The sequence below is a fragment of the Carcharhinus amblyrhynchos genome, chromosome 1 (genome assembly GCF_965287045.1).
Source record: "Carcharhinus amblyrhynchos chromosome 1, sCarAmb.v2.hapA, whole genome shotgun sequence".
In the NCBI taxonomy this organism is placed as follows: domain Eukaryota; kingdom Metazoa; phylum Chordata; class Chondrichthyes; order Carcharhiniformes; family Carcharhinidae; genus Carcharhinus; species Carcharhinus amblyrhynchos.
Window position 1 is genome coordinate 124,590,845 of NC_137324.1, and position 25,401 is coordinate 124,616,245.

Here is a 25,401-nt window from a genome sequence, read left to right on the forward strand (position 1 = left end):
CACTTGATTGGCACCACATCTACTAACATTCAATCCCTCCATCACCGACACTCAGTACCAGCAGTGTGTGCTATCTACAAGATGCACTGCAGCAATTCACCAAAGATTCTTAGGCAGCACCTTCCAGTGGTAAATCCATGACCAATTTTATCTAGAAGGACAAGGGCAGCAGATACATGGGAATACCACCATCTGCAAGTTTCCTTCCAAGCCACTCACCATCCTAACTTGGAAATACATCACCATTCCTTCACAATCGCTGGGTCAAAATCCTAGAATTCCCTCCCTAACAGCATTGTGGATCAATCCACAGACTGCAGCGATTCAAGAAGGCAGCTCACCATCACCTTCTCAAGGGCAATAAATGCTGGCCAGGCTGCGACGCCCGTGTCCCACAAAAGAATAAAAAAACTCTATACAAGGCATTGATGAGACTGCACCTGGAATATTGTGTAGTTTTGGTCCCTATTTCTGAGGAAGGATGCAGTGGCATTAGAGGCAGTTCAGTGAAGGTTCACTAGATTGATTTTAGAGATGAGGGGTTTCTCTTATGAAGACAGATTGAGCAGTTTATGTCTACACTCCCCGAAGTTTAGAAGAATGAGAGGATATCCAATTGAGCTATATAAGCTCAAAGATATTGACAAAGTAAACATGAAGAGGATCTTCCCTCTTGTAGGGCAATCTAGCACAAGACATCATAGTTTTAGGATAAGGGAGTAGTAGGATTAAAACAGAGATGAGGAGAAACTAGTTCTCTCGACGGATGGTGAACCTATGGAATTCACTACCCCAGAGTGCAGCAGATGCCAGCAAATTTAAGGAGGAGATAGACAGATTTTTAATTAATAATGGGTTGAAGGATTATGGAGAACGGGCAGGAAAGTGGAGTTGGAACTGAGACAAGATCAATCATGAGCAGGCTCGAGGGGTTGAATTGCCTATGCCTCGTAGTTCGTATGTTCTTGTGTTCTAGACTGTGTTATGGACTCAAATTGTTAACTGTTTCTTTTTCTACAGAAGCTGCCAGGCCTGCTGAGTTTTTTCCAGCACTTTCTGTCTTCAACTGAAGACTGCTGTTGTTGAAGTATTGTTTATTTACCTCATTCATTTATCTTCAGAGCTCCTCATGTGTGCTCTCTGTGTCTTCATTTTTAATTCTGAGAATTCTCTGATATTTGTTCCTCAATCACTTGGCGCTCTGCACCAACTGATGATCCTCACTCGCTGGCACTACCTTTTAAATACAGATGTCTCCTTTTCATGCTGATTGGAGACTCACTGCCGTTCCATTGTATAGCAAGCCAAGGAGGGTTCTTAGTTCAGAAATGAGTTGCCAGAGGCATAAAACAGATTTCTTATTGAGGAGAGACTGCTTCAAATTCCATGGAGCCCTCAGCTTAAAGAAAGCTTATATGTTTGTGCACATCTAATTGAGAAGTTACAATTTTAGAAATAGTGGTGGCTATTTTGGCAGGAGGGTAAAAGCAGAAGATAAATGGATGCAAGGCTAATAAGACATGTCTGTTTGACAGTCAGAGTTTAATGTTCTAATTCAATATGGGAATGCATGGCACCTACACCGTTAAAAAAGTTTATTTTTCATTTGTGTCACAAGTAGGCTTACATTAACATGGCAACGAAGTTACTGTGAAAATCCCCTAGTCACCTGGGGACACTCAGGGAGAATTTAGCATGGCCAATGCACCTAACCTGCTCATCTTTCAGACTATAGAAGTAACTGGAGGGAACCCACACAGTCACAGGGAGAATGTGGAGACTCTGCATTGACAGTGACCCAAGGAAGAATTGCTACCACTGTGCCACCATGTATTATGACTGCTGACATCATTCCAAATAACATTGCATCAACAAAGAACAGCAGAATAAAGGCTGTCCTCCACAGAGAGCCAGGAAGTGCTCCAAAGACCATGGAGACTTAGAGCAGTTGTGATCAGGAAGTGAATGCAGCACTGCAGTTTAAAGATCTCATGCATAGTCAATGGCAGTAAATGTACCTTCAAATGATGTATCCCACCACCTGCACCACTAGGCTCAAGCAAACAAAACTCACTCAGACACTGGAGAAAGATGATGAAGACATGCTCACTCAATCACACTTTGAACAACTGGCATATGATTGCTTGGCTCACCCTAATGAGGAATCATAAAACCATAAGACAGAAGACATAGGAGCAGAATTAGGCCACTTGGTCCATCGAGTCTGCTCCACCATTCAATCATGGCTGATATTTGTCTTATCCCTTTTCCCCTGTCTTTTTCCCATAACCCCTGACCCCCCCTCATTAATCAACAACCTACATATCTCTGTCTTAAAGACACTCAATGACCTGGCCTGCCAAAGAGTTCCATAGATTCACCTCTCTCTGGCTGAAGAAATTCCTCCTCATCTCTGTTTTAAAGGATCATCCCTTTAGCCTGAGGTTGTGCCCCTTGGTTCTAGTTTTACCTACCAGTGGAAACATCCTCTCCATGTCCACTCTATCCAGGCCTTGTAGTATCCTCTAAGTTTCAATAAGCTCTCCCCTCATCCTTCTAAACTCCAAAGATTGCAGACCCAGAGTCCTCAACCGTTCCTCATACGACAAGCTCTTCATTCCAGAGATCGCTCTTGTGAACCTCCTCTGGGCCCTTTCAAAGTATAGCCAGTATATCCTTCCTTAGAAATGGGACCCAAAACTGCTCACAATACTCCAAATGGGGCCTGACCAGACCCCTATACAACCTCAGAAGTACAGCCCTCTCGACATGAATGCCAACATTGCATTTGTCTTCCTAACTGCCGACTGAACCTGCACATTAACCTTAAGAGAATCTTGAACAAGTGCCTTTGTGTTTCTGATTTCCTCAGCACTTTCCCATTTAGAAAATAGTCTATGCCCCCATTCCTTCTTTCAAAGTGCATAATCTCACACTTTTCCATGTTGTATTCCATCTGTCACTTCTTTGCCCACTCTCCTAACCTGTACAAGTCCTTCTACAGCCCCCCCTGCTTCCTCAATACCACCTTTGCCTCTACATATCTTTGTATCTTCTGCAAACTTAGCAACAGTGTCTTCAGTTCCTTCTTCCAAATCATTAATGTATATTGTGAAAAGTTGCATTCCACTGTTGTCAGTGTACGGGCTCCGACAGTTGAGGCAACAGACGAGGTAATTGAGGGATTCTACATTAGCCTTGAGAAATCCCTTTGAGCCCCAGCCAGCCAATCCTTGTCAGAGACTTCAACAGAGGTGGCGGGAAGCACAGAGATCTCTGAAATGGTAGGATTGGCAAGGAAGGATTACGGCAAACAAAATGTCTAGAACATGACCTTGTCATAACCACACCTCGGGCTGCTGTTCTCACTGCATCCTGAGATCCACGCTCAGTGCCGTACGCAGCCACATGCACACCCCTGGAAATATCTCTCCCGACCCACTCAAAGGATAAAGCTGTAATTGGTGATCAACCCTTCCTTGTAAGAAGGTCAGTCAAAAACATTTCCAAGTTCTTCATGGCAATCCACCCAGCCTAGAATGCCCAATGGGCCCCATTACCATTTCAACAATGATCTAAAGGCCAGCTTCTTCCTGCTGTCCACATCGTGAGACAAAAATGGAGTGGGAACCCTTAACATATTAGTAGGTGAAACTATTGACACAACATCAGAATATTAAGGACTCTGAATGAGGCAAATGAAGTGACTGCTTCAGACTCAACAAAATAGGCAATGGGTGCTGTTCAGGTTTCAAATTCAAGCCTTTCCTATCTGTATGACTTTTCTGTCCCTCAGTTTTTCTGATTGATGCTGGCAGTTCACTTTTTACCCTAAGGACATTCCGGACCATTAGCAGAGTTCAACTTGCCTGTATCAATACAAATGTTTGTTACAATATGTCGTATGCAATTTTAATATATTAACTATAATGTAGTTCTTTATGAGATCTTAATTCAAAACTTTCTGCATAACAGGAAGTAAATTCCACAAAATGATACTTCAATTAATGCATAAGTATTCAAATTACAATGACTAAATGTTACTTAAACTCTTCTTTAATTTGCAGTGATAAGTCTTCTTTTTGCACACTGATGATTTTAATTATGCTTAATTTAGATACACGAGATCATAATTGAATCCAACATCAAATGATTTTATTTTTGTTATAGATCATTGTCACGGTTAATTGGCTGAAATAGCCAAGAAGTTCATCATTACAGGATAGCTCTAAGGACATACATGGAATATTAAACATCATAAAGACTGAACAGAGAAATGCAATTTCTACAATTGAATGTTATTCAGTAATGATTTATGGAAATTGGATGATGTTGCTAAAAATGTATTACACTTTCACACAACACTAGATTTAAAGTAAGACAGTGAAATTTAACTCCTCTAATTAGAATAAAAAAAATTGGATGGGATAAATTCTCCTGCTCTCCATCTGTATCTTCAGTAAAAGTATAATAGCAATCCCTGTAGAAAGGTGTAAGGATGTTACATTAACCTCCATCATTTCTTGGGTGTCATGGAAAGATAAGACATGGATTTCCTGTAGGACTTTCTAATTGCAGGAATCTTCTAGAACCAAGCATTTCTGTGAGGCAAAATATAACATCAGGATTAATTTGAACAATTTAGAGTCTAGTGACAATTCAATCATTCAAGGAATCTTGCTTGGCTAGCTGATTACATTATAAAACTGCAAAAATATTTTTAAGCATATTCTTTATCTGAAGTTTTAGGTAGGCTGTTGACCGTTTCAATCAATTGGGGTGGCACAGTGGTTTGTACTGCTGCCTCACAATGTCAGGTTCTTGGGTTCAATTCCTGGCTTGGGTCACTGTCTGTGTGAAGTTTACATATTGTTCTCATGTCTGCCTGGATTGCCTCTGAGTGCTCCGGTTTCCTCTCACAGTCCAAAGATATGCGGTTAGGTGGATGCTAAATTGACCTTGGCGTCAGAGGGACTAGCTAGGATAAATGCATGGGGTTATGGGGATAGGGCCTGGGTGGGATTGTGATTGCTGCAGACTAAATGGGCTGAATGGCCTCCTTCTGCACTGTAGGATTCTATGATTTTAATCAAGCTTCCAGCATGATCCAGAGAGAAAATCAGGGCACTGCTATAAATGACTGAAGGTTGTCAGACGGTGAATCATTCCATACTGCAATCTCCCATTCCCATCGCCAGTTCAGGAGGAGCACCGGCAGAGCGTTGTCATTCATGGTGTTTCTGTTTCTCCTCAAGGAAATAGACTATGCTACAGGTGACAATTCTCCAAGAAATTAAGGAGACAAAAAGTTTAATTAAAAAAATATATAAATATAGTTGATTGGTTGTGTAGAATTTGAGTATTTGCTAGAAATAAAATGACACATTGAAGCTTTTCGTCTTGCACTCATCAGGACACTTTGCAAGAACACCCTTATATGATGAAAGGAATAATTTATACTGTACAAGAAGAGAGTTCTGATCGCTGGCAAGTGGACTCTGCTTAGACGAGACATTGCCATGGAGAATGCATCAGTTGATGGTGGCTGACATCAAGACCTGGCCAGCACCTGGCTAGCATTGTCATCTTTGAAATTCCAGGGTGGCCATGGTGTAATTCAGTAACTTTTGGGCAAAGCCACAGGAGATGGGCAGTTATGTGGGAACCCCCAGAGGATGATGCCATCCTCAACACCGAGCTTGTCTTTCTTTGTCAGATAAGGTTTTAGTTCATCTGAAAGCTGTCCTCTAAATTCCCCATGTAATATGGTGTTTTAATTTAGACAAGACTAGATCCTGTTGCATCTAGGTCTTGATTTCCTTTGCTGACACCGGTAAGCTGTGCAAAAAATTGATGCTCATCACAATCTTTTCCACAGCTGGTGATGAAGCTGGGTTTATGGACAATGGCAGATGACTCAATGCATTAGTGTTGGCTATCTGGTTCCCGAGGACAAGAGTTGCCGTTTAACACGGTTGAAAGCCTTCAGTTGAGGTAGTGGACAAACAAGGTACGGTGCAGTACTGGCTTTGGCCTCTTTTCAAAATAGCATGCGTTTGAACTGTCCATATATTCTTATCTCAGTTGTGGTCTTCTGCAGCACTTGCAGTAGTACATTGTCTGGCGTCCACAACCTTCTGGAATATGCCCCTTATGAAGCTGTCCCTGTCCTTCCTACACTGCCTAGTGATGCAACTTGGGCTCCACTGTTACAGGGGATTCTGTGTTTATTTTACTGATACCATTGTTCTCAGTTGAGGGTTGGACCTTGCATAAAGTCCCTCCCTGCAATTGGAGGACATTGCCATCTGATGTCCCCTGTAGTTCCTGAGCTTCTTTCTCTGCATTCTCCAATGATAGGGCTATAAATCTTTTAGAGTCAGGAACCTCCGGGTAGACTAAACCTTTCATTGCATTGAAGGTCAGGATCCCGCAGGACATCAACATCAACAGGACCGCTTCAGCTTCTCATCACCACAATATTGTTGGCCCAAAAAAGGTAACGCATGCACTCTGCCCAGTCTTCTGTGCTTGCATCCTGGGCTTCAAGTTTACCAAAGAGAGGCATTTCTCTTACTGGAGGATTACAGGTCTTGACACTAAAGATTAACATAGAAACATAGAAAACAGCTCATACAAAATATCTCTTTATCTCTGTCCTAAACCATCTACTCTGTATCCTCAGACTGTGACCCCTGGTTCTGGACATCCCAACCATCAGGAATATCCTTCTTACATCTACCCTGTTTAGTCCTGTTAGAATTTTATAAGTTTCTATGAGGTTCCCCTCTCATTCTTCTGAATTCCAGCAAATACAATTTAATTGACTGATGTTCTCCTCAGGTATCAGTTCTACCATCCCAGGAACCAGTCTAGCAAACTCTCTGCACTCCCTCTAGAACAAGAACATCCTTTCGTTGATAAGGATACCAAAACTGCACACAATCTTCTAGGTGTGGTCTCACCATGGCCCTGTATAACTGCATCAAGACATTTCTGCTCCAGTATTCAAATCCCCTCACTATGAAGGCCAAATTAACATTTGCCTTTTTTACTGCATGCTTACCTTCAGCGACTGGTGTACAAGGACATCCAGGTCTCGTTGCACACTCACTCCTCCTAATTTATGGCCATCCTGACAGTAATCTGCCTTCCTCTTTCTGCTACTAAAGTGGATAACCTTACATTTATCCACATTATACTTCATCTGCCATTTATTTGCCCACTCACTCAACTTGTCCAAATCAAACTGAAGGATCTCTGTATCCTCCTCACAGCTCACCATCCCACCCAGCTTTGTGTCATCTGCAAATTTGGAGATATTGTATTTAGTTCCCTAATCTAAATCATTAATATACATAGGCTGTCTGAAGTGAAGAACAAAACATATTTTGTTCCTCGTCACCAATGTAATAATCTCACTGAGACCAGTTTTCTGTCACCATCACCCTTTATTTACAACGTGCATGAAGTGCAGCTTGGTGGCTGCAGTGTATAGGTCGAGCACCAATGTCTTTGGACTGCCTACCTGAGAGGAGCCAGCTGGTTTTAAACCTGCCCACTGCTTCATCCCTGTTGGGGGAGTCTCCTGTCGCCTAAATGAGGAGCTCATTTTCTAACAGTCTCACATTGACTGTCTCCATGGTCATCATAATAGCTTTGTTGGGACCAATGTTCTTTACCTTACACGTATACATAATTGTTCTCAGGAGTCAGAAGAGGAGGATTGAAATTGATTTTGGGCAATGGTTCAAAGCAGCGATAACAAATGAGCAGCCTGTTTCACAACCTATCCAATGCTAACCTGACTTAACCTCAGGTTAGTTCAGTTCTGGTTTCTTGTCTTCCCCCAACTTCCTCAATCGTTCATAACTACACATTGAATAAAAAACCTTCACGGACAAGCTTAAATTCTTCTTTATGATGACAATGCCACCATAAATATGATAAGGCAGGACCTTCACCCTCCTGACTGGTGCACTGCTGAACTCTGCAAATTGTCTGGGGTCAGTCCAATTTCAACAAATTAAGGAGCTATCCTCCAAGCCAGGGAAAGTGTCTAACCTCTGATATTTCTAACTGTAGTCCTCGAAATTGATTGTTCCATGATCAATTACAGTCCCCGTTGACCTGAAAGACTTTAAAAGGCCTTGCTGGCCCTTACAACGTTGAATGTGTGTTTTGGAAAGTGCCTGTTATTTTCAGCATTGCTATTGAGCTAGTAACAAAAATGTGATGAATGAGATCTGTCATCAACACCCCATTAGTTCAGGACCTCTTTTTTAGATGTGATACCATAAAATCAATATAGCCCAGTGAAAGAGTGGGTATCTGGAACAGCATATAGCCACCCAATTCTATAGGCTTGTCGACCCAAATTACTCATGAAAATTTAAGCAACTACAAATCAAAATTCTCCCTGCAGCATTCTGTAATGCAAGCTCACTTTGAAGGTATCTGTTGAAGTCAGCATTTCAACTGATATCCTTCTTCCGTCATTAAAGGCCTGACAGTGTTGCTTTCCAGCATTGCTGGGGTCCTCAAGACAATACTGCCTCGTATTAGGCTTCTCTTTCCCTACCCCTGCAAGGACCAGTGAGCGTACACACATGCATATGCACACATTAACACACGTAGACACTCTTCATCCTTCTGGATCCGTCCAGGGATCTTGTGCAGACATTTGTAGGAACTCACCAAAATAAAAGCAAAATGCTGTGGGTGCTGCAAATCTTGAAAAAAATGCTGGAAAAACACAGCAGGTCTGGCAACATTTGTGGTGAAAGAAATCTTAGTCTCACTGAATCCACCGATGTACTGCCAACTTTACCGTTTTTTGTCCGTGAAGAATCTTCCACCGAGAATGCCTTGCCTGAGTCCAGGTCAGAGTTCATACAGGATCATCCTGCTAAAGAACCGGTACTTTTCCAGGGTGAATGTCAATTGGCAACCATACTTCAGTCCCAGCTGAATGTCGCCTTCTCTCTGGAGTTGAAATTAAATCAGTATTTATGTTTACCTTTTAGCTCCAAGTGTTTGTTTAAGTCTCATCCAATGGCCTATGTAAGGAGGAGGGAAGCCATCTACTGGCAACAGCTGAAAGAGTTAATTCATTGCTGGTTCAAAATGGTCTCCGCTGTACCTGGGTTTAGCAGCTCCCTTTGTTCAGAACAGACACGCTGGGCGGTATTTTCCATCGTGTTCGCCGCCGGAATTGTAGCGGGCAGGAGCGGACCCCGCAAAGGTCCGTTGACCTCGGGCGGGATTTTCCAGTCTCAAGGCGAGCCCGGCCAGAAAATCTTGTCGTCTGTGTGCGACCAGCACCGAGTGCAGCTTTGGATGAAGTGTGGAAGTTTGATGAGAAGGGGGAGTTTGGTGAAGCAGGGAAGATTGTATCCCTTTGCTTTTCTAACTTTTTCACCCTGTCGGAATTGGTCTCTGCTGTCCTACACGGGAGGAGATGATCTGCTGGTGAGTATCCTGTGAATATCTGATAAGTGATCAAGGATTTTTCATTGTAGATTTAAATTTGTCCTTCCATTTGTGATAAGATTAATTAATGTCTGAAAGAAAATAAATAATTGAATGAAATAATTAAGTAATTAGTTAAAGATCGTAAGTATGCCAGTATAGGTGATGTGGCAAGGCTGCAACATGTGAGAGTTCATAAATACTACTGTTATCCAGGCAAGCATATCTGCAGTAAGTGGCTGAGGCTTAAGGAGCTCAACTCAGAGTCATTGAGCTGGAGGTTGAGCTGCAGACACTGTAACACATCAGAGAGGGAGAGAGATACCTGGACGCTTTCTTTCAAGAAGCAGTCACACTCCTTAATATAGAATCTTCCAGTTTGAAAAGTAGTCACGGACTGGAGGATGTGACTGAAGCTGAGGCAGGCAAGGGAACCAAAGGGCAGGAGTGCCAGCCTCTGCAATTGTCCAACAAGTTTGTGGTTCTCTCAGCTTGTTTGGATGAGAATGGGGGCTGCAGGCTGGATGAGCTGACTGGTTTGGCATTGTGCTACAGGAAGCTATTTAAGTGGGGAAGCACATAAGAATGTAGCGGTAGTATGGGCCAGTATAGTGAGGGAGATTGACACTATTCTCTGTAACAAGAAGGGGCAGTCCTGATGGCTGTATTATCTGCCCAGTGACAGGGCTCAGGACATCTGTTCCAGGCTGGAAAAGAGTTTGCTGTGGGGGGGGAAGGATCCCATTGTGGTGGTCCATGTAGATACCAATGATATAGGCAGAATAAGGAAAGAGATTCTTCATAGAGAGTTTGAGGAGCTGGGCACTAAGCAACAGAACCTCCAAGTTTATAATCTCTGGATTATTACCTGAGCTGCATGCAAATTGACATAGGGTACATAAAATTAGAGAGATGAACATGTGCTTCAAAGGCTTGTGTAGGAGAAGTGGCTTTTGGTTTGTGGGGCACTGATATCAGTATTGGGAAAAGTGCAGGTGCACCATTGGGATATCTGGCTGCGATGAGTGTTCTTGCAAATCACATATCTAGGGAAGTAGAGAGGGCTTTAAAGGGAGTGGGGGGATGGTTCTGTACAGGGGATAGATAGTTTTACACAGCAAAAGGACATGGTAGCATTACAAGGCAACTATTTACATAATGATACCCAGAGTGTGACAGGAAGTGTCATGCAGCTCAAAGCGCGATTCAGTGCTACAGTGTATAGGTCCCCAAAGTGTTTTGACTGCTGGCCTGGGTGGAGCCAGCTGGTTTTAAACCCTCTGCTGCTCCTTCCATATTGGGCGAGCCTTCACTCACCTAATAGGGCTGCTTGTCTTCTGCAAGACTCACGGGGGGGTGGGGGAGGGCGGGAGGAACCTATTGGCCATACCCCATCGCCATCGTAACATGATCCTTTGAGACAGATCCATGCAATCGAATAAAGCTGTCCAGCCCTGGTGCACCTGCTTTGTTGACCTTCCCATTTACCTCACCCCAGTTAGAGTGAAACCTGTGACATGGGGAATTCCTGGATGTCACCCTTTGATGGAACCAGAGTTCTGCTGAAATCCAAATGATCCCTCCAAGTATTAAACTTGTTCTGCTGGTCATCTTTTTTAAAAGGGAAAGATTGAATTAATCCAAGAAATTGGAGATCAGTTATTTTAACATCTGTAGTTGGGAAACACTTTCACAGAGCTGGAAATTCATATGTCCAACTTCGGATATGGGACCTGTGAATTGTGATGTGTCCTTGCCCATTCAGACAGAGGTGAACATCATGCAAAATTTGAGTACAAACCTCACCTGAATAACTCTGGCAATGGCTAGTGTGCATCCAGAGCTGTTCTCTGCTTCCAAACAATACCGGTAAGTTCTGTACAATGCATGGAGTCACTGGCTGGATCTTCTGAACCCACTGATGGTGCACCCCACCGCAGGTTTCCTGGCAATGAGATGTGAATTCAACCAGAAACCCTGTTGACAACAGCAGGGACCAGAAGATCCCACCACTGACCAACAGCTGGCCTCCTCTTCTGCCACGAAACACATCATGGGTTGCATGGAAAATCCTGCCACCTGTGTCTGTCTTTCCTGGGCAACATAGCAGAGTAATCTGTTGAAGAACAAATTGTTGGACTGTGGTACCACTCTTGGCAGACCTGTGAGCTGGTATGGAAGCAAGCAGATCTTGCGTGACAGCAGACTGAACTTGGAGGCAGCATGACAGAGTTCCGAGCTGTGAATGCAGCACCCTGACATTAGGTGGCATCTGCTTTGTGTTCCAATGGGAGCTGACATCAGCCGTCAGGCACTGCATGGTGAATGGGTTTGCAAGTATGCTAATTGGAGTTGGCCACCTCTTCCATGCTGAAAAGGATGGACTCCAAACACATTGGAGAGCATTGTGCCAAATTGATGCTGTACTGCCCATGCTCCTTGACAATGCAGGCTTCCTGGCAGACTTCCCACTGCGTCAAGCTTTTGATTGTACATACCCATCAGCCTTATTTTTTCTAGCCTAACTAATTGGAGTATTCATCAGAGTCCTCTGCAACAGAATGCATGTACGGCCTCACCCTCCAATGGGCGGGTACTTTCAATAACCTTGCCGTCATGCATGCTGCTTGACTATGTGCAAATCCTGCCTCTGTGCTAAGCTCATACAGTGCCAATATCTGAGCTGGTTTCTATTGAAGGTGATCCTTTATCATCAATATCTTGTTGCTCTTCCACTTATTGGCTGCATGGCTATCTGATAGTTCTTGAGTGTCTGAAAGCATCCAATTAAGAAAAGGGTGAAAGGTTATTCGGGTTGGCAGGAATGTGGGGTGGAAGCTAGTATTAGATTAGTTTATTTTCATATGTATATTTCATATGTGTATATATTTTATATTTCATTCATCTTCTCATCCTTTCTCTACATATCCCTCTATTCCTGTCACCATTAGAAAATAAAAAGCCGACTCCTTTTTCAAATTTTCTATGTTTCTATGAATCTATTATGTATCCATCTAGTTTCCTCATAAGTGCATCCAGTTTCAACTATTTCCTGTGAAATTTCACATTGGAACCACACTCTGAATAAATTAATCCCTCAATTTCTTTTTGGATTTCTCAGTTTCTATCTTATACTTATGAATGCTAGTTTTGGTGTGTCTCCCACAATTAGAAACACCTTAAAGATCTCTATTAGGTCACCCACCCATCTTTTTTCTCAAGAAAAGAGATCCAATCCATCCAATCTTTCCTGATAGGAACAAGTTTTCCATTCCAGCGTCAATCTTATGAATATTTTTCCCATGCTCCACAGTGCCTTTATATCTTTTTATAATCTGGAGGCCAGAATCATGCACAGCAATCAAAGTGAGAGTTAAACTAAGTTCTAAACTCATTTTAGATAATTTTGCTGCTTTTTAATTCTGTTCGTTTAGAAATAAACCTGAGTGTCTGGTTTTTATTTGTAATGGCCTTATTATAATCTGCATTATTATGCTTAGTCATTTGTATCCCTCCATTCTTTTGATTGTCTATCCCATTTAGACTTATTTTAAAGAGGATGTGGCCTCCTTCTACTTCCTACCAAAAAATAACAATTACCTATATTGAAATTCATTCACTAATCACATGCCTATTCTACAAGTTTACTAATGTCTCCTCATATTTTGTCACAGTCATCCTCAGTATTAACAATACCTCAAATTTGGTGCCAGGTGCAAACTTTGAAATTACGCTCTTTTAAATCTTATCGATTTATCAATCTTAGTTATATCCAAGGGGAAGCACAGCAAGAGGAAAGAAGGAAGACTTAATTATATATTTATGGTCCCTTACCCCATCAAAAATGTCCCTGAGTACTTTACACAAAATGCATTACTTTGAAATGCAGTAATTGCTGTTACAAAGGTAAACAGCATGAGGCACCGAACACTTATGATTAATGGGTAGCATTGGCATGATTGATGAGGAGTCGGTATATACAGAAAGATATCCAGGTAGTTTTGCAGTGGGACAGACCTCCACCTATTTGTGGCGTTCTCAACGAGATCACATTGTTTATGCAGGGTGAGGAGTTAATGGTAAAGTTATTGGTTTACTGCTGCTGAAAAGGAGACATGGAACTTTCTGCTGCAGAGTTTAAAATGCTGCAACCAATTCTTTACCATGTGAAGCAGCTGAACAGAATGACTACGACTGAGGATGGAGTTGTGTTGGTGGGTTTGGGGCAAGGGAAGACAGTAAACATCCAACCATACAGTTGTCATCACCATATGCCTGTACTGCAGTGAGGTCTGGACTTTGTATCAGAGACACATAAGAGAACTAGAGAAATTCCATCAGCAATGTCTCTGCTGCATCCTTCGGACTCAATGGGAGTCTATTGCACACACACCAGTGTCCTTCTCAAAGGTCTTTGCTGACATAAGTTGTGAAAGATGAAGCCAGTACAATTAATCAATGTTGGATTGTCTCATCAATGGTGACCTTCTGAGAGAAATGGCTGCCCAGGTGTGGAAAATGCTCAACATATTCCAGAGTTTCTCCTTCAAGAGAGTGCCTCAAGGATCTGTTCTGGGACCCTTGTTGTTTGTCATTTTCATAAATGACCTGGATGAGGAAGTGGAGGGATGGGTAAGTAAGTTCGCTGATGACACGAAGGTCGGTGGTGTTGTGGATGATCTGGAAGGATGGCAAAAGTTGCAGCAGGACATAGATAGGATGCAGGACTGGGCGGAGAAGTGGCAGATGGACTTCAACGCGGATAAATGTGTAGTCGTCCATTTTGGCAGAACCAACGGGATGAATGAGTACACTATCAAGGGCAGAAGTCTGAGTAGTGTTGAGGAGCAGAAGGATCTTGGGGTCCGGGTCCACAGGACTCTTAAATCGGCCTCGCAGGTGGAGGAGGTGGTCAAGAAGGCGTATGGTGTACTGGCCTTCATTAATCGAGGGATTGAGTTTAGGAGTCGGGAGGTAATGCTGGAACTTTATAAGACCCTTGTCAGGCCTCATTTAGAGTATTGTGCGCAGTTCTGGTCGCCTCACTATAGGAAAGATGTAGAAGCTATTGAAAGGGTACAGAGGAGATTTACAAGGATGTTGCCTGGACTGGGAGGCATGCCTTATGAAGTTAGGTTGAGGGAGCTGGGACTCTTTTCCCTGGAGAGACGAAGGTTGAGAGGCGACCTGATAGAAGTTTACAAAATGTTGAGAGGAATAGATAGGGTGGACTCTCAGAGGCTATTTCCCCGGGTTGAAATGGTCGCTACGAGAGGACACAGATTTAAGGTGCGGGGAGGGAGGTTCAGAAGTGATGTTAGGGGTAAGTTTTTCACTCAGAGGGTGGTGAGTGAATGGAATCGGCTGCCGTCAGTGCTGGTGGAGGCGAACTCGCTGGGGTCTTTTAAAAGACTCCTGGATGAGTATATGGGGTTTAATGAGATTGAGGGTTATAGATAGGTCTGTAGGTTGGTAGGTGATGATGTGATCGGCGCAACTTCTGGGCCGAAGGGCCTGTTTGTGCTGTAGTGTTCTATGTTCTATGTTCTATGTAAGATATATGAACGATGGAATATTTGTGGGCTAGGGTGTGAGATGACATACGAAATTTGATTTGGCAACATTCATGAGCAGGCCAAATTTCTTCTGTGCAGAATTGAAAAGCTTGCGAATGGCTTGCAAATGTGGTGCAGATTGGACAACCAGACTGCAATCATCAACACGGTATAGAACATGTATGTCTACGTTTAGTTCTGGCATGGAGGTAAATAATGTTAAAAAGTTTTCATCCAGATGGTATAGAACATAGAACATTACAGCGCATTACAGGCCCTTCGGCCCTCGACGTTGCACCGATCTCTGAAACCAATCTGAAGCCCACCTAACCTACACTATTCCAATATCGTCCATATGTTTATCCAACGACCATTTAAATGCCCATAATGTTGACAAACATTAAAGTATTTAATACTGTGACCAGAGGGCTGTTATTTTTTGGTGAGATGAGTAGCTTTGAGATAGAAGTCCTGCAAAATCGACTTCAATGGGCTGATCACTGTGTCCAGATGACTGAAAATTGCTTCCCCCATCCAGTCTTGTTTTCTCAAGTGACCAATGGCCCACAGAAGGACAAACAGCTCTGCTTGAAGCACAATGGCATTGGCATTAATGACTGGGAGAAGCTTGCTGTAATCATTCTGAATGAGGAAAACTTGTCCATCCAGCAGCATCGTGTTTTGACGAAGAGCGGTGGCAGAGAAGGAAAGAAAAGGATAGATCCTGTCTTTGGATCCTACTACCTCATGTGATGACTTCCCCATGTGTCCAAAGATCTGAGTTCACTCAGGGCAGAAACTTACAACCTGAGTAGACATCATCCTCAAATCGAGGGGCAGTCGCTGACAAACAGTTTTTACATGTATCCTGATGACATCCAGTTTTACCTCAACATCACCTCTCTTGACCCCAGTGTTGATAAATTGTAAATCTCTCGATCCAATAATCAATACTGAATCAGCAGAAATTTCCCCTAATTAGTTATTGGCAAGAATGAAGTCATTGTTTTTGGTCCGTACTCCAAACTCCATTGCCTAACCCCTGACTCTATTCCAGACCCAGGCTGAGATTAACTGGACTGTTCACAACCTTGTGTCATATCTGGCAACTTAATGAGGTTCTGATCAGTATAAATACCTACTTCCACCACAAATAAATTGCCTGATTTTGCTCCTGCCTCAGCCCATCTGCTTATGAAGTCCTCATTCATATTTTAGTTATCTCTCGATTTGTCGATTCCAATAAATTCCTGGTTGCTCTCCCACATTCTATCTCCAGATAGACAAGAAAGTCTGGCAGTAATTTATGTGGTGAAAATGTTTCATCTATATATACATAGGGTAGACATTTCACCATAGTATTGACCATAAGCCCTTGTTGGGTTTATTCCAAGAAGATGAACTCGTGCCACCAATCGCTTCTGCGAGGGTACAGTGATGGGCTCTATTGCTAGTTACTTACAGTTACTCTTGTTGGCATTGTCCAAGAATGCAATATCAAATGTGGATGTGCTGAGCTGTGTACCTCTCCCATAAACAATACCTTCACCACTGGTACCACAAGGAATTGTGTTGGTGCTACACTTGATCGAGACTTTGCTGGTCTTAGCAAATCACATAATGGCCCAAAAGAGACCTAGGATTATCAAAAATTCAGAGAATGGTGAGGATGATATAAGTTGGAGCAACTTCAACCTTACCAGCAGCATAGGACGGAGATGTAAGGATGGTGCATTATTATGAAGGACTCATGTTATAGCGCCACCTAAAGGACAATGGATTTTATTACAGCAATTACGTGACACACCCAAGACTAAACAGGATGAAAGTGCTTACCCGAAGTTATTTTGGTGGCTGGATTTCGATTTAACAAGCATGTAGATCATTTGAGGAAGATGGTTGGGCCCGATACTGGGGACCAACAGATATCTCCTGTGGTTGACTTGTATTCAGCAGTTGCTGATACAGTGTTATAAGTGTGGAACCGGGGCAATCAACTGTTTTTGAAACAGAGGAGACAGTAACTACCGAAGAGAATCTCAAACCCAGGCTGATGAGTTTACCTTTTGTAACAGCCTGCTCAGATGCCTTACTCACTGAAGATCAGACATTCCTCCAGAGTCCGGGAAGGTCCTGACAGACTGAATTTGTAATGGGTTTCCTGATGGTATCCCTCATGTTGTGTTGAGTAGGCGTGCCTATGTGTAATGGTGTTTCTTTTGTTTTGTTCATAGGTGATCTCAGAAGTTAGGGGAGGAATGTGTGTTGTAATGTGGCCTATGGAGAGTTAGTGTGGGGAGCAGAGCCAATCGGGTGCAAGGGCACATTTCCTGGGTCAGGGAGGATCCTCAGTTGGAGCTGGGGAGCAGAAGAATGTAGACGTATATTACAGTTCTGTCAGACCATTGTTTGTACATCATATAAATATTGCTCACAACAAACCCTTCTTAACTTGAAATCATCATGAATCGCCAGTTATTACAAACTGGAAGAAAGTGATCTGAGTCAGAAGCTGGTAAAAATATTTATTGAGCATGTATATGCGGACGTCTGCCTTCCTCAACTTTCCAGTATTGTTAGTAGGCTGTTAATCATGGCTGCCCACTCATACTATTAGTAAACTGTTGTTGGTGCAATAAAAATAGCATTAGTTCCATCACCTTTTAATTGTTTTTCTGTAATCACCAAGATACACAAGGGAAATAAATGGCACAAATCTTGGATAAATTTAGCAACTGTTCTTCCCCACAGAGCTCCACAGGCGTCGCTTTATTTAGCTTTATTCAAGTTTCACTGCAGTCATGTTAATCTAAATAAGACATCGAAAAAAGTTAATTGGTACTATTTGAAGTGTATTCAACCTGTACCTGATTCCTATAAACTAAGTTCAACGTAGCTGTTGTACATAATTACATGGGGTGGAGGGAGATTAATGCCCAAACATTGGTGCGAATTGGTTTGGCTGTGCCAAATTGGAAAAGGTTTCAAACTAGGTCCAACCTGTCTGGGATTAGCGTGCACAACTGAGGCAGGACTGGGGATTAGTTTTCTTTTTTTTTTAAATCTATTTACTCATGGAATGTGGACGTCACTGAATGGGCCAGCATTTATTGTCCATCTCTAATTCCCTGATATGGCAATTGAGAGTCAGCAACATTGCTGCGGGTCCGGTTTAACATGTAGGCCAGACCAGGTAAGGATGGCAGATTTCCTTCACCAAAGGATATTAGTGAACCAGATGGGTTTTTATAATAATTAACAATAGTTTCATGGCCATCATCAGACTTTTAATTCCAGGTGTTTATTAAATTTCACCATCTCACATGGTAGGGTTTGAACCTGGCTACCCAGAGCAGTACCCTAGTGGCTGGATTACCACATCAACACCACCTCTGTGAGGTCATGTCCATCTTCAAATCAATGTGCTTTTCTGTACTGGCAAAGAAGGCATCATTGGCTAGCAAGATGCAATTGTGCAGCCATTCAGTCTGCAGCCAAAGTGAAGAGGTTCAAGGCCATGGTGAGTTTAATAGCTATTGGCAGGATGTGGTGACCAGTGACGCAAATTGTGAGTTATTCAGTAATGACGGCTTAGATGTCAGTGACCATCTGCATGGAGAGTCGCAAGATGGAATTCTCCGCCTTGAGAATAAGTGTGGTGGTGGACGACTCCAGTGGCACCTTTCCTGCTGACCAGAATAGCAGGACCCTCATGCCAGATTCAGTAGACTGTGCAGGATGTCAGCAATCCAGAAAAGGGAAAAGGTTAGCAGCCTCAAGAGGAAGTCTATACCTCAATTCAACCACCTTGCCCCAAGTCCAGAATCTGCAAGGTGCCCATGCCCTATTTGGATCTCTACATCTAGAGTCTTCATACATCCCCTTCCAGTAAACTATACAATATCTCTTTGACCTCCTTGTTTGGGAGCTTCCCATGCAGCCTTGTTAGAGTCCAGTTTCCCTCCCCTCGATCTTTCTACTTCTTATTGTTTGTCTTCTTCATCCATCTCCTTGTCTCTTTGCATGCCATCATGAGCCCTTGCTCTTCCCCTTGCCAACTCCCTTCCCCACCCCTCTGCTCCTTGCACAGCCCTCCTTCCATATTATTCACCCATGTTTTCATTCATGGCTTCTGCCTCTCTTTCCTCTTCCAGACCCATCTGTGGTTGTGTCTTTTTTGCAAACGTTGCTACCCTTCATCACCTCTGGGCTCAAAATCAGAGAGTTGTGCTCCCAGTTTTGGTTGCAGCCTTGCTTTTAGGCAGGTGGTTATCCAGCTGTGATTTGCTCTTCAGCCCCCAGGATGCCAGGGGAGTAACTATCCCATTTGATATCTGATTGCAAGGCCCTGAGCAAAGGAAAGGGCAGCTCCTTACAAAATGTCCTCACTTTGCCCTGTTGATTCTCTATGGGGCTGGGGTGATGTTCTGTGGTATCCTCAGTGTGCATATCCAACTGCCCTCAGCCATTCAGAAACTGACAGCTTTTAAAACCAATGTACCCCTTTAAATATTCCACTATCCCCCTCCACTAAGCCCTTTATGGGCTTTTCGATTGGTTTCATTGACCTCAGTTGAATGGAGAATGGGTTTCATATCTGCTCCCACCTCCACTCTGGCCATGATTGGCATCTCCAGAATTAGTGCCTTAAAATTCATACATCACATGGTGCCAATATTTTCAAGGGCCCATGTCCCCTTTCTCACCTTCAGGGGACCCTAGCAATTCAGACCTCTGTTTCTGGTTAGGCTGATCACAAATACTAGGCATCATTAAAGTGTGTTTTGCATATTCCATCTTCAAGTATCCCATACTTACACAAGGCAAAGATATTTCAGAGATGGCAAGGTTCTCCTGCCAGGTCCAAAAGCTAAGGACTAGACACAATGGCAGTCACTGGGACTACTGTCCCAGTAAGGATGGTGTTCTATTCCCAAGAGGTGCTGTCTCTTCAGAGGGGCTTTTGATAGGACTACATCTGGAGGAAGAGGACACATTATTGGAAATGAGTCCTCAAAGTAATGTAAGTGGGGTCTGGGCTTGCCAGAGCTAGCTATGTTGATGCAAAGAGGGCAACTATAATCACTAGAGCACTCCTTCATGAGCCAAAGAGTGCCAAAACAGGAGAACCTCTCCTCAATGGAGCCTTGTAGGAGACAGCTAGGATTGCTGATGGCCTTCCTAAGCGATGGGGGATCCTATCGCTGAGAAATGCCAGTGGAGGTGGGAAGGGGCCCTTAATTAGCCTCTTAAGTGGTCAATATGTTCCTGCCTGTCTGTCAATTTTCCCTTAGCTGGCAAACTTGCTTGATGGTGGGAAGGCGTCAAGCAAGCCACTTGAAATCATCCTGATGCCAATTTTCCAACTTTATCTCCTCCGTTGTTGTAAGTTAGGGAAGGAAGGAGGTTGCATACTTAGTTTGTATTGTCAAGAGGAATTTCAACCACAGAGAGTTAATTAAAATATAGGGCTGGAATAAAGCCAGTGTAAAATTAATGAATCAATGCACTTTATTCACAGTTGGTGATTTAGAGTGTGCAATCTCCAAAATGTACACAATGGTCAGATTATTGCATATTAATTCCATTGATTGCCAGTAAGATAGAGCAAAATGGAATAAATCTTGGGAAAGGAACTGATAAAAATGTTTTGAGCGATTAATCATCGCATGAAGACATAAGAACTAAGATGTGAAGTTAATTTGCCCACTCTGACACATTATTCATCATTCAGAGCGTTACAGGAATGTAAAAGAAAATAAAGTCCCATCCTATTCTCTAACCAATTTAAGTTTATTACCATTTCAATTTTATTTTCTTTCAATTAAAATATTGAAATTTGCATACTCTATACATATTTGGTACTTCCAGCCATACCCTTAAGGACCCCTGGTTAGGCTAAGTAGAGCCAGACTGACACCTACTTCCTTCAAGGGTAAAAAAATTTTGATAATAGATCATAAAATATTCATTCAATCCCACAGTGTAAGATACTTGATTTAGGTGGCTGCCAGCAATACCTGTGTCGTGTATTTGTGTCTGAACCAATATGGTACTGGATGTGTTTTTAATCCTGTTTCGTCAGGACAGGTTGAACACTACATTGGATATCTTTGCCCCCATTTGCTGACAAAAAAACAGCTGGAACCAAGATCAATTTCACTCTGATAATGCTGCTGAATTTCTTTTGAATCATAAAATCCCTTGAGTGCAGAAGAAGACCATTTGGTCCATCAAGCCTGCAGTGACAACAATCCCACCCAGGCCCTATTCCTGTAACCCCATATATATCCTGCTAATCCTCCTGACACTAAGGGGCAATTTAGCATAGCAAGTCAATCGAAGTCACACATAAGAACAAAGAAAAGTAAAGTACAGGAATAGGCCGTTCAGCCCTCCAAGCCCGTGCCGATCATGATGCCCTAATTAAACTAAAAAAAATCTTCTGCTCTTACTTAGTCCATGTCCCTCTATTCCATTCCTATTCATGTACCCATCCAGATGCCTCCTAAATTTGCTAATGTGCCTCCATCCACCACCTCCTCTGGCAGCACGTTCCAGGCACTCACCACTCTGGGTGAAAGAATTTTCCCGCACATGTTCCTTAAACTTTCCCACCTCTCACCTTGAACCTGTGCATTCTTGTAATTGACACTTCCACCCTGGGAAAAAGCCTCTGACTATTGACCCTATCGATGTCTATCATAATTTTTATAATTTTTGGACTGTGGGAGGAAACCAGAGCCCTTAGATCTTAAGAACATAAGAACATAAGACATAGGACCAGAATTAGGCCACTCAACCCATCAAGTCTGCTCCATCATTCAATCATGGCTGATATTTTTCTCTTCCCTATTATCCTGTCTTTTCTCTATAACCCCTGATCCCCTTATTAATCAAGAACCTATGACACTCAATGACCTGGCCTCCACAGCCTTCTGCAGCAAAGAGCTCCACAGATTTATTACTCTCTGGCTGAAAAAAATCCTCTTCATCTCTGTTTTAAAGGATCATCCCTTTAGCCTGAGGTTGTGCCCTCTGGTTCTAGGTTTTCCTACTAGTAGAAACGTACTCTCCACATGCACTCTATCCAGGCCTCACAGTATCCTGTAAGTTTCAACAAGATCCCCCCTCATCTTTCTAAACTCAAACGAATACAGATCCAGAGTCCACAACTGTTCTTCATATGACAAGCTCTTCATTCCAGGGATCATTCGTGTGAGCCTCCTCTAGACCCTTTCCAAGACCAGCACATCCTTCCTTAGAAATGGGGCCCAAAACCACTCACAATACTCCAAATGGGGTCTGACCAGACCCTCATACAGCCTCAAAAGTACATCCCTGCGCTTGTATTCTAGCTCTTGCAACATGAATGCTAACATTGCATTTGCCTTCCTAACTGCCAACTGAACCTGCACGTTAACCTTAAGAGAATCTTGAACAATGACTCCCAAGTCCCTTTGTGTTTCTGATTTCCTAAGCATTTCCCCATTTAGACAATAGTCTATGCCTCCATTCCACCTTCCAAAGTGCATATCCTCACACGTTTCCACATTGTATTCCATCTGCCACTTCTTTGCCCACTCTCCTAACCTGTGCAAGTCCTTCTACAGTCCCCCCTGCTTCCTCAATACTACCTTTGCCTCTACATATCTTTGTATCATCTGCAAACTTAGCAATAGTGTCTTTAGTACCTTCCTCCAAATCGTTAATGTATATTGTGAAAAGTTGTGGTCCCAGCACTGATCCTTGAGGTGCACCACTAGCCACCTGAAAAAGACCCCTTTATCTATACTCTTCGCCATCTGCCAGTCAGCCAATCCTCTATCCATGCCAGGATCTTATGCTTAACACCAGGACACTTAATAAATTGAACAGTCTCCTATGCGACGCCTTGTCAAAGACCTTTTGGGAATCTAAATAGATCATGTCCACTGATTCTCCTTTATTTAACTTTCTTGTTACTTCCTCAAAGAACTCTTAACAGATTTGTCAGACATGACCTCCTCTTGACAAAGCTGTGATGACTCGGTCCTACTTAATCATGCACATCCAAGTACCCTGCAATCTCATCTTTAATAATGGATTCTAAAATCTTGCCAATGACTGAAGTCAAGCTAACTGGCCTATAATTTCCTGTCTGCTGCCTCCCTCCCTTCTTAAACAATGGTATTACATTAGCTTGAAGCAAACCCAGACAGACACGGGGAGAATTCATAAACTCCAGACAGTCAACCAAGGTCAGAATTGAATCTGAGTCCTTGGTGCTGTGAGGCAGCAGTGCTAACCACTGTGCAACCGTGCCATAATTGCCAGAGGTGTTTTTTAAAATCCTTTTGACACATTCAACATTTTAACTCTGCTTGTTGGAGAAGGCACAACGTAACAGAAAGGTGTTAGCCTCAGCTCACTGGTAGCATTCTTACATCTGAATCAGAAAGATGTGGATTCCACTCCAGTTACTTGAAATCTGACCCTTCAGTGAAATTCTGAGGGAAGTGCCATTTTTCACAAGGCATGTTAAAACAAAAGCCGTTCTGCTCTCTCAAGTGGATATAAAAGATCCCATTGTCATTTGGGAAGCGGTAGGGACTTTGCCCAGTGCCCCTGCCAACATTTATCCCTCAACAATAATGAGAAAAGAAATACATGATGTTTATTTCGCTTCTGTATGCTAGACCTTGCTGTTGCATATTTTCCTGTATTAAAATAATAAAATTTACCATGCCAAACAGGAGTTACCCACCCATTACACAATCAACTGAGCGTCAGGCACTTTGGGAAATCCAGAGGTTATGAAAGGAGTTACATGAATGCAAATTCTTTCTTCTTAACGAATGGCACAATTTTAGGCTACTGAGTGCATTTCAAGAGATTAGGCTGGAATGTTCTGCCACAAGGAGCATGAAGTCAGAAGTTAGTATCATCTTTTTCTTTCCTTTTCTTTTCACCCTGTTCATGCTCAGTTTTCCAGACATATTCTGAGGAACAACACCATGAGTAAATATTTGTTCTTATTGTTTAGCTGAGAATCTGACAAAGTGGGTCACCTGCCTGTTTCTCATCTGCCCAATTTTCATTCCACTCGAACTGAGGTGAAAATTTACCATGTCAAACAGGCGATAGAAATTAGCCACCTATTAGGCATCTCACACAAATCTCCTTTTCAGGAGATTTTTCAGTGAGCAGGGGACAGATTACATGTGGTAGCATTGGTCAAAAAAAAGTTGATTGTTCTTGTTACACTCACAGGTGCTGACAGAGCTGTAGAGATTTGGGGCTTGTCTTCAAGTCCTTTTTCAGGCATTGTACTGGGAGCCTCCTGAAGAACAACTCCTGGAGAAAGGATCAGGAATGTCCATCTTGTATGCTAAGCCTGCTCATTGTGATATCTCCAGGTTAGCACCCTCCCCCTCCATTACTAACCATCCTTACTACTGTAGGAAAAGTGATAATTTCCCTCTACAGGTGACTGTCATCTTGTGGTCCCAGAACCTCAGTGTTGTGGCACTGAGCGGATTTCCACTCCACTCCTTTTTACGTACCCCAGATCTAGAGCTCACGCAGCCATCCAACCAAGCCCTGCTAAGGAATCACAGCTGCTCCTGGAGTCCCTTCTGTGTAGTGCAGCAGGGTCAGGAAGTGAAACTACGACCCCCTTTTTGTCCACTAGCTGCTATAAATGGTAAATTTAAAGGCCCCAGCCTTTTTGAGAGGCAGGAAGGTAAGTAGCATCCCAATTTGTGGGAGCAACATGAATTGCAAGTAATGGATAAGTTGCCTTCATAAATACGAAGTGTTGTGAAAAGCTGAAGAGCTTTTCAAGCACAATGAAACCTGACTCGGCAAATTTTCCAAAGTGAACCGGTAATCTGGCATAAAAAAGCTTTGCATTGCTGTTTTAAGAAGCATTTACTGTGCTAGTTTGTTGCGTTATTTACAGCTGCTAGGAGTACTCCAGTGCAAGGTGCACCATAGGGATAGACATTGCAATCCCTCTTTACAAAGTCTATACGAAAGATGAGGTTGAAGACAGGGATAAGGAGGGAGAACTGCCAGTTGCAAAGATGGTTAGCAATGGAGGAGGAGGGTGCTGACCTGGAAGTACCACAATGAGCAGGCTTAGTGTACGAGATGGACATTCCTGGTCCTTTGTCCAGGAGCTGTTCTTCAGGAGGCTCCAATGTAACACGAGTTTAGTACAATACCTGAAAAAGAACTTGAAGCCAAGTTCCAAATCTCTACAACTCTGTCAGCACCTGTGAATGTAACAAGAATGTAATCAACTTTTTTTGACCACTGGAAGGTTTCAAGCACCATGTGTAATTCTATATCCTGCTCACTCAAAAATGTAGATATTCCTATTGCCCAAAGG